The sequence below is a fragment of the Suricata suricatta genome, chromosome 1 (assembly GCF_006229205.1).
Source record: "Suricata suricatta isolate VVHF042 chromosome 1, meerkat_22Aug2017_6uvM2_HiC, whole genome shotgun sequence".
Taxonomy (NCBI): domain Eukaryota; kingdom Metazoa; phylum Chordata; class Mammalia; order Carnivora; family Herpestidae; genus Suricata; species Suricata suricatta.
The window spans coordinates 55,088,668-55,102,737 of NC_043700.1; positions in this window are offsets into that span (position 1 = coordinate 55,088,668).

Here is a 14,070-nt window from a genome sequence, read left to right on the forward strand (position 1 = left end):
AAAAAAAAAAAAAAAAGAACTTATTCTGAACTCAACTCCACTACAATAAAGGCTGAGGGGGTTTTTAAGAGCTGGGAGGATCAAGGTCATCTGTGTTTGCTAACTGGACTTACCAAAAGGAAATTAAGCTTTCTCATATCTTCAGGACAGGAGGCAATTTTACTATTTGGAGCAAGATGCCCAAATAGTAAGATAGAGTTAAGCTCCTATCCAACCACAGCCTCGGGATTAGGAACACTATCTTCCTTGATGATTACATTTCAAAGCATGGTTCTCAGTTTCTTAAGAAAGACATATATATATTGTAAAGCTGGCAAGAGGCTTTAAAAATTATTTACATCCCAAAGAGGCAGAGAAGTAATTTATAATTATAAATTTTCTAAATGCTTTAAAAAAAATGGGAGGTCAGGAGCCTAGAGGCAGAAAGAAGTCTGTCTCAAATTTACTCAAGCTGAAGAGAAAGTTTAAGTCTCTTTTGGTCATAAGCAAACCAACAAAAGAAACCACTGGCCTAAGGGAAGAAAAATACAGAGAAACAAGAAGGCAAAAAGTGTTAACTATTTAAAAGTTTTAAAATTAACTTTTACAGAAAGATTCATTAAAATATTGCTTTCCTAAAACAAGAACAGAATCAGAATACAATAGTCATTTTTTTGGCCAAAATAAAAATAATAATAAACAAATTTATTAAGTACAAGTTGTACAATAAAATTTATTAAAGTTTATTTAATAAAACTTAAACAAATTTATTAAGTTGTATAACTTAATGAAAGAGAACAATATGATAGAAAATATTACCCTATTATTTATCTGGGCCCTTCAAATCCCCAAAAGCTACAAACACAAAATGTGCTGAAAAGCAAGACATAGAAACTAAATTCCATTACTAAGGAAAACTCGGGTAGTAAAAACTGTCAGTTCATATTATATCACTTTGTTTTTCACAATACTTTCTACCAAAAAAACCCCACAAAAAAACAAAAAACCACCATCTCATTTTTCCCTGTTGGGTCATGGAATAATCTGGAAAGAATAGATATTACAGCTAATTGGGGTAAATTTACTTTTTAAGAAATGGGAAACTACAAAGAAAAACTTGAGCTTTAATTTAGACATTTACATATTTGTGTATGAATTACTAAATAACACCTGAATATTTTTTATTAAACTTTACCTGTGACTTTTTATTACACTTTAATGATCACAATGTGGTTCTGTCAAATATAACAGAAAGACTAAAAAAGGCTTTTAAAATTCACTGTTCATTAAAATACTTTACATTTTTTAAAGTTTTTTAATGTTTATTTTTGAGAGAGACAGAGCATGAGTGGGGGAGGGGCAGAGAGAGGGAGAGACACAGAATCCAAAACAGGCTCCAGGCTCTGAACTATCAGCACAGAGCCTGATGCAGGGCTCGAACACATGAACCGTGAGATCATGACCTGAGCCAAAAGGGGACATTTAACCAACTGAGCCACCCAAGTGCTCCTGATTAAGTTTTATATTATTTTTGTATCATGTTATTCCACTTTTAATATTTTTTCTTTTGCTTTTGATCTCCTGTTTTTTGAACTAAGAAATGTAACATAAATAATTAATTATATTAAATGAAAAAGAAATCACAAAATAATCAAGTTGAAAGCTTGATCAACAATGATCCAAAAATAAACAAACAAAACAATGATAAAGATTCCAAAGTTGACAGTTATCAGAAAACTTGTTTCCTTACTGGATCAGTTTTGGGTGGCCAAGAGACATGACTTATCTAGTTAATAAGTGGGTGTTAGGGGTGCCTGGGAGGCTCAGTCAATTGAGCATCTGACTCTTGGTTTAGGTTCAGGTCATGATCTTGCAGTTCATGGGTTCAAGCCCCACATCAGGCTCTGCGCTAGCAGTGCAGTCTGCTTGGGGTTCTCTGTCTTTCTCTCTCTGTCCCTCCCCCGCTCACTCTTACTCAAAATAAATAAATTAGCTTTAAAATAAAATAAGTGGGTGTTGGACTGGGAGAGAGACATGAATGATAGTTTTTCATGGTAGTGGAATCCAAGACACATCAAGACTATAAACCTAGTTTAGAAGGTCAGAAATGAGGATGGGGAGAAATTCTTACAGGTATGCAAAGTCTGTAAGAACAATCAAGCAGAAAACAAGAACAATAGTTGGTTTCCAATTATTCTCAGCACTCTGGGACCAACAGGAACAGAAAAGCATGAACCAAGGCATGGGGTCCTGGCATTAAGGAAGTAGCATTAGAACCCAGGTAAAAATCTGGGCACTTGACAAAAGGGACCAAGGCAGAAAAAAGCATACTTAGTACTTGTACATATTTACGCTCTGAAGCAAGGGCTCTTCATCCCTTATCCTGGGTGGCATAAGGCCAAACCACAGGCAGACTGAAATCATAGGTAGGAACTGATAGATCAGCCTGACTAGAGTATATGAACACAGCCACAAAAGCAAGAAATTTCTGTCAGCCTATATTTCTCATGTGTTTAGAAGAGGCATTCATTCCACAAGAAAATCAAAATAAAATTTTATATTCTACAAACTGACATATGCATTAGTAGAGGCTAAAGCATATAAGTATCTTAATATATCACTTAAACAAGTAACTTGAGAATATTAAAGATAGACAAATTCAGACCTTCCTTATCTGGATAATTTTGTAAATTAAATGGATATGCTGAGTTATAAAACTACTGGGATGGAGATTCTTAATCTGCTTACCAAGAAATGCCTCACTTCTTTCAGCCTAAATGTTTTCAACAAAATTTAGCCTAAGTTAACGTAATGACTAACTCACCTCACTACATTACTTTTTCAATCCTTGCCTAGAAAAATGATAGAATCTCACACTAACCTCTGATTTCCTTGAATTTATATTTAGTGAATTTCTGTTTACTTCATTCTAGGCTAATAAGTAAGATCATACATCACAATTTTTATCATCTTACATTCAGTGGATTTCTTTGCCACTGTGTGTTCTACCTGTGTGTTTGCTAACAAGCTCTTATAAGGCTTCACCTGCATGTGGGAATTAGGCAGAAGCATTGGCTCCAGCTTTCTTCATACTTACAGGAAACAACACAGTGAAGAAGAAAAAGTGAACTATGTTTTGCATCTGCTCTGTCATTAGATCTGAGGGAATTAAAGATATTGATTAACCATATTTTAACCCTGGCTGCACATTGGAATCACGTGTCCCCCATCTGAATTCCATTAATAATTTTAAGATGTGTTATCTAGACAAGGGACTGTTCCTAAAATGTCTCAGGTGATTGTCCTGTGCAACCAGGATTGAAACCACTAGGTTAAGAGCCTGTTCTTACGATTCATTGTTTCATATTCAAATCTGTGCTTGTCCTCCTAAAATCTCTTTGACGTTTAAGCAAGTTATTTCACCTACCTAAACCTGTTTCCTTACCAGTAAAAAATATCTACTTTTCAGGGTAGATATAGGGGTTAAATGAAATCATTTATTTAGGTTCTGGAGCCTGGAGCACTGCAAGCTCTTAATAAATAACAGTTGGATTTTGGTTTTAGGTGAAACCTAAAAACCCATATTAATAATAGTATTATTAGTCCACTTTTTTATGAAACTGAACAGTATTACATAGTTGTATTTCTACAAAACAACATCAACATACCTTCCCTTATAGGAGAGGAAATCTATCTTTATCTTCTATCCTTCTAAATTCTTGACTGGGACTCCTGTAACAAAGGACAGATTCACAGGAGAAAAGTCTACAAGGTATTTAATGTGAGCTTTATGTGGCATGAGAGTCTTTGCAAGGAAATGAAGACCTGAAGAAAATGGTTAACTCTGGGTGTTTTTGTGCTAGATTTGATGAAGACTGGAAAGTCACAGAAAGATAGGATAGGACAAAGATTATGAGCTAGCATAATAACAGGGAAACTGAGCAAGGGATGTTCCTCCAGATTCCTTTCTGTCTGTCCCCCTGTATCTTTAGAGATCAGGCTGCTCCTTTCATCAGGCATAGAGAGGGCATCTCTAACAGGAGGGTCATATGACCTGCTTCAGGGGAAGGTTAGAAAGTCCTACTTGCACGTACCATTTGTCAAATGCCTTCAGCTTGCAAAAATCAAGATGCCAAGGTGCATTTTGAACTACATTGCTCCAAAGTAGATTAATATTTTCATTTCAATTGACCTTTTTGGTAAGAATAAGTTTACATGCTAAGGAAATGGGCAGGAGGTACCTGAAGAGGAGAGAGGCATGTTACAATATATACACTTAGGTATACCAAATTTCACTATTTAGCAAAGATGAAGTAAAAGAAAAAAACTTAGAGACCTAAAAAAGAATTCATTGCCTGTCTCCAGAGAAAAGAGTATTTACCACATAAAATAACATGTTTTCTACTTTCATAATGAAACTTAATCATCCTTCCACTTATAATGGATAACTTTACATATCTTAGAATCCAATGTGATTATTAAAGCTCTTTTTCACAGTTTTGACAAAATCATCAATAAATAAGATGAGAAGAACTCTTAGACTTCGCTTGGCATATCAGAAGTCAAGGTAAAAATTTCACACAGAGATAATAGGCAGCAAATTTCTTTATGTAGTGTTGACATTCAGACTATTTTTCTTCCTTTTGACTATAGAGAGATCACTAATATTCCCCACTGGGCTGAAATGGGAAAGTCAGCTATGGATGAATTAATGTTCAAATCCCCTAAGAGGACTCTACAATTCACGTAATATGTCAACAGAACACAGCAAAAAAAAAAAAAACCATTCTCTCTGTAGTCTGTGTTTGGACAAAAGTCATTAAATATCTGCTGTGCTCCAGCCATAGAAGCTAATGTCTGTCATTTGTACAGAGGGCTTTCCTTCTTACACAGCAGTGCCCAATGCATTGTCTCACTTAATTCCAAAACAAAACGGTCACATAGGACAAGAAGTTGTTACCATTTTGACTCACTGACAGTTGTTACATTGAGACAGTCACATCAGTAATGCTGAAACTTGGAATTCTCCTAAGTCTTGCTATTGCAAATACATCAATAAAGAGTCTGCCATTGAGGAGTTAATAATCTAAGAATAAATCCCAGATTTACATTCAGGAAGAATCACGTACCATTCATGTCACTCCATTTTAAACTTGAAAAGGTCTACATTCCTGTGGAACAATCATTTACTTTTGAAGTCTCTTTCTATTCCAGATGAGATTTATTTTATTTAGACTTTGAAAAATACAAACCAAAAGCAGTAGCTTATCATCAGCCCAATAAACAGGAATAAACTCTATTCCAAAGAATTTTTTTTTCATGCTATAGCTTCTCATTTCATGATTCTGGCAATTTTTTGAACCAAAACAATTATCCTCAATTTCTTCTGGTTACTCATCATTCTAAAAGTCCTCTTGGGGTGCCTGGGTGGCTCAGTCTCTTAGACATCTGACAGTTGGTTTTGGCTCAGGTCATGGCTCATGGCTTGTGGATTCAAGCCTTGCGTTGGGCTCTGTGTTGGCAGCACAGGGCCTGCTGGGATTCTCTCTCCCTCTCTTCCTGCCCCACCCCTGCTCATGTGTGTTCTCTCTCTCAAAATAAATAAACATAAAAAAATAAAAATAAATAAAAAATAAGTAAAAGTCCTCTTAACATGTATGAACAAAGTTACTAGTTACTAAGTAAATTATGAAAATTAGTTTTAAAAAGTAATCAAAGTAGATATATTTTAAGCTCTGTCTAATAACACATACATTTGCCAATATATTGGTATAGAACCAAAGCCTTCTCTCTTTTTTTCAATTGTAGTTGACATGCAATGTTACATTAGTTTCAGTACCAAAGCCTTTTCTTTAAGGATCTGGCAGTGGAAATCCTAAAATATCTTTCTGGCAGTAACCCATGAGTCCCAGTATGCATTTTATTGAAATAGGGTGAAAATATAAACTATATTGACAATCAATACAACTATAATAATCTACTATATAATATAATAAATTACTGTAATAATCAATTTGCATGCAAATGCCTTTGGAAATTTAAGATATTCCTCGATCTTTTGTATATAAAAGATTGTCTTGGCCATATATAATTCAGAAGGATTATTTTTTATTTACTTTTATCAACTTTCTAAAGGGATAAACTTAGTCTTTATAGAAACAATATCTTTTTTATACACACTCAATATCATTTGTTTCTACAATATTTAATTATCATATATAATTAAAAATATATATACAACTGCCATAAATATGTGGGGGGAACCAAAAACTCATTCTTGGCAAGAAAACAATTCAACTGGTATAGGAAGAAGCATGAAGGCTTGATAAAGAATAATATACTTCTTGTGGGGCACATGGGTGGCTCAGTTGTTTGAGCTTCTGACTTGATTTTGGCTCACAGTTCAAGAGTTTGGAATTCTGTCTCTCCTCCCCTCCCTGCCCCTCTCCTGCTTGCTCTTTCTGTCAAAATAAATAAACTTTTTATTTAATAGTTTATTCTCAAATTGGTTTCCATATAACACCCAGTGCTTCTCCCCACAAGTGCCCCCCACCATGACCATCACCCACTTCCCTCCCTCCCCCTCCCCCTTCAGTCCACAGTTCATTTTCAGTATTCAACAGTCTCTCATGATTTGTGTCCCTCACTCTCCCCAGCTCTCTTTCCCCTTTCCTCTCCCTATGGTCCTCTGTTAGGTTTCTCCTGTTAAATCTATGAGTGCAAACATATGGTATCTGTCCTTCTCTGCCTGACTTATTTCGCTTAGGATGACATCCTCAAGGTCCACCCACTTTGCTACAAATGGCCATATTTCATTCTTCCTCATTGCCATATAGTACTCCATTGTATATATATATACCACATCTTCTTGATCCACTCATCAGGTGATGGACATTTAGGCTATTTCCATGATTTGGCTATTGTAGAAAGTGCCGCTAAGAACATTGGGGTACATGGGCCCCTATGCATCAGCACTTCTGTATCCCTTGGGTAAACCCCTAGCAGTTCTATTGCTGGGTCATAGGGGAGTTCTATGGATATTTTTTTGAGGAGCCTCCACACTGTTTTTCAGAGAAAAATAATAATAATAATCTACTAGTCATGAGCACTCAGCACATCCTGCCCATAGTTACTACATATTTTCAAGGAAATGGAGAAAGTAGAAGATTTCAGTGAATCAGTCTAGCAGAGGTGACTTTAAAGAATATCAACTCTATTTCATGAATATCTTAACATGAATTAAATAATCACCTGCCTCTCTTAACTTGCTGACAAAATCCATGGGGACTGAGCTCCCTAAGGAACTTAACATTTAGTTATACATATACCTCATAAACCAAGCCAAGACATCCAGACTAATTTTAGTGTATTTTTTTAATTTTAATTCTAGTGAAGTTAAAATACAGTTTACTAGTTTCAGGCATAAAATGTAGTGATTCAACAGTTCCATATATTACTCAGTGCTCATCAAGGTAAGTGTACTCTTAATCCCCTTCACCTATTCCACCCTTCTCCCCTCCAGTAGCCATATATTAGTTCTCTATATTTAAGAGTCTGTTTTTTTCTGGGAGGAAGGGTGGAATCTGTCTTTTAATTTGTCACCTTTCTTGCTGTTTTCTTAAAATCCACTTATGAGTGGATTTGTCCACTTATGGCATTTGTCTCTCTGATAGACTTATTTCTCTAACAGACTTAGCATTATACTATCTAGATCCACCCATGTTGTTGCAAATGGATGATTTCATTATTTTTATGGCTAAATAATATTCCACTGTGTGTGTGTGTGTGTGTGTATATATATATCTTTATTCCCTCCTGTTTCAATGGATATTTGGGCTGCTTGCAATGCTACAATAAGCATAAGGATGCATATATCCATTTGAATAAGTGTTTTCATATTCTTATTCATACTCATACACAATAGTGAAGTTACTGGATCATAGAATAGTTCCATTTTTAATTTTTTGAAAAATCTCCATACTGTCTTCCACAGTGGCTACACTAGTTGTATTTCCACCAACAGTGTGTAAGCATTCCTTTTTCTGGACATCCTCCCAAGCACTTGTTTCTTGAGTTTTCTATCTTAGCCATTATGATAGATGTCAGGTGATATCACATTGTAGTTTTGATGTGCATTTCCCTGTTGATGAGTGATATTGAGCATCTTTTAATGTGTCTGTTAGCCATCTGTATATCTTCTTTAGAGAATGTCTATTCATACCTTTGCACATCTCTTAATTCCCATTTTCTTTTGGGGATGAGTTGTATAAGTTTTTATATATTGGATACTAATACTTTATCAGATATGTCATTTGCAAATAAATTCCCCAACTGGAGATTGTTATTCAGTTTTGTTGGTTGTTTCCTTTGCTATACAGAAGCTTTTTATTTTAATGTAATCCCAATAGTTTATTTTTACTTTAGTTTTCCTTGCCTTGGAGACATATATAGAAAGACGTTGCTATAGTCCATGACAGAGAAACTACTGCCTCTGCGCTCTTCTAGGATTTTTAAAGTTTCAGATCTCACATTTAGGTCTTTAATCCATTCTGATTTTATTTTTGCGTATGGTGTAAGGACATGGTCCAGTTTCCCCAACACCATTTCTTGAAGAGACTGTCTTTTTCCCATCGTATTTTTTGCCTCCTTTATGAAAGAGTAATTGACCATATGATGGTGGGTTTGTTTCTGGGCTTTCTGTTCTGTTTCATTGATCTAAGTGTCTATTTTTGTGCCAGTACCACCATGTTTTGATAACTACAGCTTCATAATGTAACTTGAAGCCTGGAATTGTGATCCTTCCAGCTCTGCTTTGCTTTTTTAAGGATTGTTTTGGCTATTACAGGTCTATTTTAGTTCCATATGAATTTTAAATTGTTTGTTCTCGTTCTGTCAAAAATGCTATTGGTATTTTGATAGGGGTTGCCTTAAATGTGTACATTGCTTTGGGTAATATAGGCATTTTAACAATATTTGTTCTTTCAGTTCATGAGTATGTGATGTCTATTTCCTTGTGTTGTCTTCAGTTTCTTTCATGACTTTTATAGTTTACAGAGTATAGGCCTTTCACCTCTTTGGTTAGGCTTATATCAAGGTATCTTATTATTTTGAATGCTATTATAAATGGGATTGTTTTCTTAATTTCTCTTCCTACTATTTCACTACTAATGTATATATCTGTTAAATATTTCTGTACATTATAATGTATCCTGCAACTTTACTGAATTCATCTATTAGTTCTAATAGTTTTTTGGTGGAATCTTTAGGGTTTTCTATGTATAGTATCATGTCATCTGTAAATAGTTACAGTTTTACTACTTCCTTAACTATTTGGATGCTTTTTATTCCTTTTTGTTGCCTGATGGTGTGGCTAGAACTTCCAGTACTATGTTAAATAGAAGTGAGAGTGGACATCCTTATCTTCTTCCTGACTTTAGGAGGAAAGTTCTCAGTTTTTCCCTTTTGAGTATGATGTTAGCTATGGGCTTTTTCATGTAAGACCTTTATTATGTTCCCTTTAAACCTACTTTGTTGAGGGGTTTATCGTGAACGGATATCCTTTGTCAAATGTTTTTTTCTGCATCTATTGAAATGATCATATGGTTTTTATTCTTTCTTTTGTTGACGTGATGTATCACATTGATCAATTTGCAAATATTGAACCACATTTGCACCCTGGGAATAAATCCCACTGGATCCTAGTGAACAATTATTTTAATATATTGTTGGATTTTGTTTGGCAATATTTTGTTGAGGATTTTTGCATCTGTGTTCATCAGAGATATTGGCCTGTAATTCCTCCTATTTTGTAGTGTCTTTATCTGGTTTTAGTATCAGGGTAATCCTAGAATGGATTTGGAAATTTACCTTCCTCTTCTATTTTTTGGAGAAGTTTGAGAAGAATAGGTATTAACTCTTCTTTAATTGTTTGGTAGAATTCATCTGTGAAGCCATCTGGTCCTGGACTTTTGTCTGGTCGGAGTTTTTTATTACTAATTCAATTTCATTTCTGGTAATTAGTATGTTTCCTATTTCTTCTTCAACTTTGGTAGATTATGTGTTTCTAGGAATTTATCCATTTCTTCTACATTGTCCAATTTGCATATAATTTTTTATAATATTCTCTTAAAAATGTTTCTGTAGTGTCAGTTGTTATTTTTCCTTTTTTGTTTGTGACTTTGTTTGCATCCTTTCTCTTTTAGTATAGCTAAAGCTTTATCAATTTTATTGATCTTTTCAAAGAACCAGCACTTAGTTTTATTGATCTGTTCTATTGTCCATTTAGTTTCTGTATCATTTGTTTCTGATGTGATCTTTATTATTTCCTTCCTTTTCTAGCTCCTTTGGATGTAAGGCTAGGGTGTTGAGATTTTTCTTGTTGAGTTAGGCCAATATTGCCATAACCTTACTTCCTACAACCACATTTGCTACATCCCAAAAGTTTCAACTATTATGTTTTCATTTGTATTTTTCCCCCATGTAATTAGTGATGTTTTTTTTGATTTCCGAGTTAATCCATTCATTGCTTAGTAAAATGTTATGTAATCTCCATGTATTTGTGCTCTTTCCAGATTTTTTTCTTGTGGTTGATTTCTAATTTTCAGTGTTGTGGTCAGAAAAGATGCATGGTGTGACTTTGACTTTTTGAATTTGCTGAGACATATTTTGTGGCCTAATATGTAAACTATTCTGGAGACTGTTTTATGTGCACTTGAAATAATGTGTATTCTGCTTTTTCAGGATGGAATGTTCTGAATATATCTGTTAATCCATCTGATTTAACATGTCATTATAAACCACTATTTCCTTGTTAATTTTCTGTTTAGATGATCTATCCCTTGATGTAAGTGGGGTGTTAAAGTTCCCTATTATTGTATTACTATTGATTAGGTCCTTTATGTTTGTTATTAACTGTCTTATGTATTTGTGTACTTCTGTGTTGGGTGTGTAAATATTTACAATTGTTATATCTTCTTGTTGGATTGTACCCTTTATTATTATAGAGTGTCATTCCTTGTCTCTTGTTACTGTCTTTGTTTCAAAGTCTATTTTGCCCAATATAAGCAGTGCTACCTCAGCTTTCTTTTGACAGCAATTTGCATGATATTTCTCTATCCCCTCACTCTTAATCTCCAGGTGTCTTTAGGTCTGAAATGAGTCTTTTGTAAGCAGCAGATAGATGAGTCTTGCTTTCTTATACATCTTGTCACCTTGTCTTGATTGGAGTATTTAGTCCATTTACATTCAAAGTATTTATTGATAAGTATTGAATAAAATGTATTGCCATTTTATTACTTATTTTGCTGTTTTTATAATTCTTTGATTCTTTTCTTGCTTTCTTGTCTCCGGGTTTGCTGGCTTACTTTAGTGATATACTTGGATGCCTTTCTCTTTATTTTTTTTCTAATCTAATACTGGTTTGTTATATACCATTTGTATATAACATCTTCTGGATGTAGCAGTCTATATTAAGTATACCATTTGTATATATGTTCTTCATGTAGCAGTCTGTATTAGGTATACTATTTGTGGTTTACCATTTGTATATGACATCTGCTTGTAGCAATCTATATGAGGTTGATAGTAGCCTAAGTTTAAGCCCATTCTTTACTCCTCTCCTCCATCCATGTTTTGGTTGATAGTGTCATACTTTATAGGCTTTTATTTTGTGCCTTTATTGATTTTTACAGATATACTTATTTTCCTGCTTTTGTGCTTTCTACCTTTCTTACTCCTACTTATGGTCTTTCCTTTCCACTAAAATAGTCCCTTTAACATTTTTTTGTAAAGAAATGTAAACATTTCTTGGATTTAAAGCTAACTTCTTTAGCTTTTTTTTGTCTGGGAAACTCTTTGTCTTTCCTTCTATTCTGAATGATAGCCTTGTTGGAAGGAGAATTCTTGGCTGCAGATTTTTTTTTTCTGGTCACCACTTTGAATATATTATGCCACTCTCTTCTGGCCTGCAAAGTTTTCTGCTCAAAAATTTGCTGATCAGCTTATGAGATTTCCCTTGTATATAACTCTTTTCTCTTACTGTTTTAAAACATTTTTTAATGTTTTTATTTATTTTTGAGAGAGAGACAGAGCATGAATCAGGGAGGAGCACAGAGAGAGGATAATATAGAATCTGAAGCAGGCTCCAGGCTCTGAGTTGTCAGCACAGAGCCCAATGCAGGGGTCGAACCTGGGGACCGGGAAATCATGACCTGAGCTGAAGTCGGACGCTTAACCAACTGCGCTACCCAGACACACCACTTACTGCTTTTAAACAACTCTCTTTATCACTATTTTTTGCCACTTTAATTGCTACATGACTTGGTATTGTCCTTACTGGGTTAATTTTACTGGGATCTCTTGTGTCTCCAGGATCTGGATATCTATCTGTTTTCTTTCCCAGATTAGGGAAGTTTTTAGCTACTATTTCTTCAAGTAAATTTTTTGTCACTTTCTCTCTTTCCTTCTTCTTCTGGGATCCCTATAATGCAAATGTTACTACATTTTATGGAGTTGCTGAGTTCCTTAAATCTATTCTCATTTTGCATATTTTTTTTCTCATCTGTAGAGCTTGGTTACTTTCCATTACTCTGTCCTCCAGATCACTATATTTTTTCCTTTGCTTCCTCTAGCCTGCTATTTTTTTTGTCTAGTGTCTTTTTAATTTCATTTATTTTGTTTTCCATCTCTGAATTTTTCTTTTTCATATTTTCTCTTTGTCAGGGGTCTCTGACTGAGATGCCCCACTGTTTTCTCAAGTCCAGTGAGTATCTTTATGATCAATTTAATTCTCTACCAGGCACATTACTTATCTCTGTTTCACTTATGTCTCTTGCTGTGGTTTTGTCCTGTTCTTTCATTTGGGACATATTCCTGTCTCCTCATTTTGTCTAATTTTCTGTGTCTATTTCTCTGTGTTAGGGAGGTCAACTATGTCTCCTCCTCTTGAAAGTAATGGTTCTATGAAAAAGAGATCCTGGAGTGCCCCGCAGGGCAGTGCCCCATATTCACCAGAACCTGGTTTCAGAGGCATATCCTGTGTGTTGTGTGCCCAGCTGTTGTGTCCTGGGACCTTTTTCCTTCAGTCCCCTCATCTGCAGAGGTTCTCTTTTTCTGTTGTGGACAGCATTTGGCCCCTGGTCAGTGTGGGACACACTGTTTTCCCAAGGTACATACTGGTCTACTTGCAAAATGAGACCTGCCACCACAACAGGGCTGCATGGACAAGACGTGCAATTTTAGCAAGTTCAGCCTCGGGCTCTATGGGCCTGCTGCTGCCACTGCAGCCAGGACCAAAATCTCATTGAACACATGGGTCAGGAGATGTAGGGATGGCAAGCTTCGTGCTGGTCTTTTGGGGGAGAAGATCCGCAGTGCCTGGACTGAGGCAAAGGTGACTTGGAAGGGCAGATACCTTGGAAGTATGTGGAGGTGGGGCTTAGTGCAAGCAAATTAGATAGTAAATGCGGGCATCACCCTGGTTCCCACAGGTGGCCATGTGTTTATGCTGGGGCTGGGGAAGGAAGATGGCACCTGCAAGCTTCTTTGTTCCTGAGAGAAGCTCTTCTGTGAACTTGCTCCTCCAGGACATGCTCTGAGAGGCATAAAAAACTGTCCTTCGCATGTGCCCTGGATATTTTTCAGACTGCTTCTTTTACACTGTGACAGCAAGGCTTGTTTCTTCTGCTGTCTCTTTAAAGGGCAGGGACTCAGCCTCCTGTTGCCCCAGGGCTCTTCCAGAGACTTGCCCTCTGATTTTTAAAATTCCAGGCTTTAAGTAACCCCTGGTTGTAAGCACTCATGAAATTTGGGCCCTTTAGTTTTCAAAGCCAAATGTTATGGGGATTCATCATCCTCATTGTGATAGTCTGTTTCTTGCCCTTCTCCACATCCATGGCTCCTTCACCCAAACTTGGCCCCCATCCCCGACTCCTAGGCTCCTGTCCATTTCACGCCCTACCTCATTTCTGCACCTTCATGTGGCCACTTCTCTAGTTTTCGTTGTGGAGTTTGTTCTGCCAGGCTTCGGCTCATTTTCTGGGTTATTTATGCTAATGTAAGTGTTACCTAGTTGTATTTCTGGGATGGACTGAG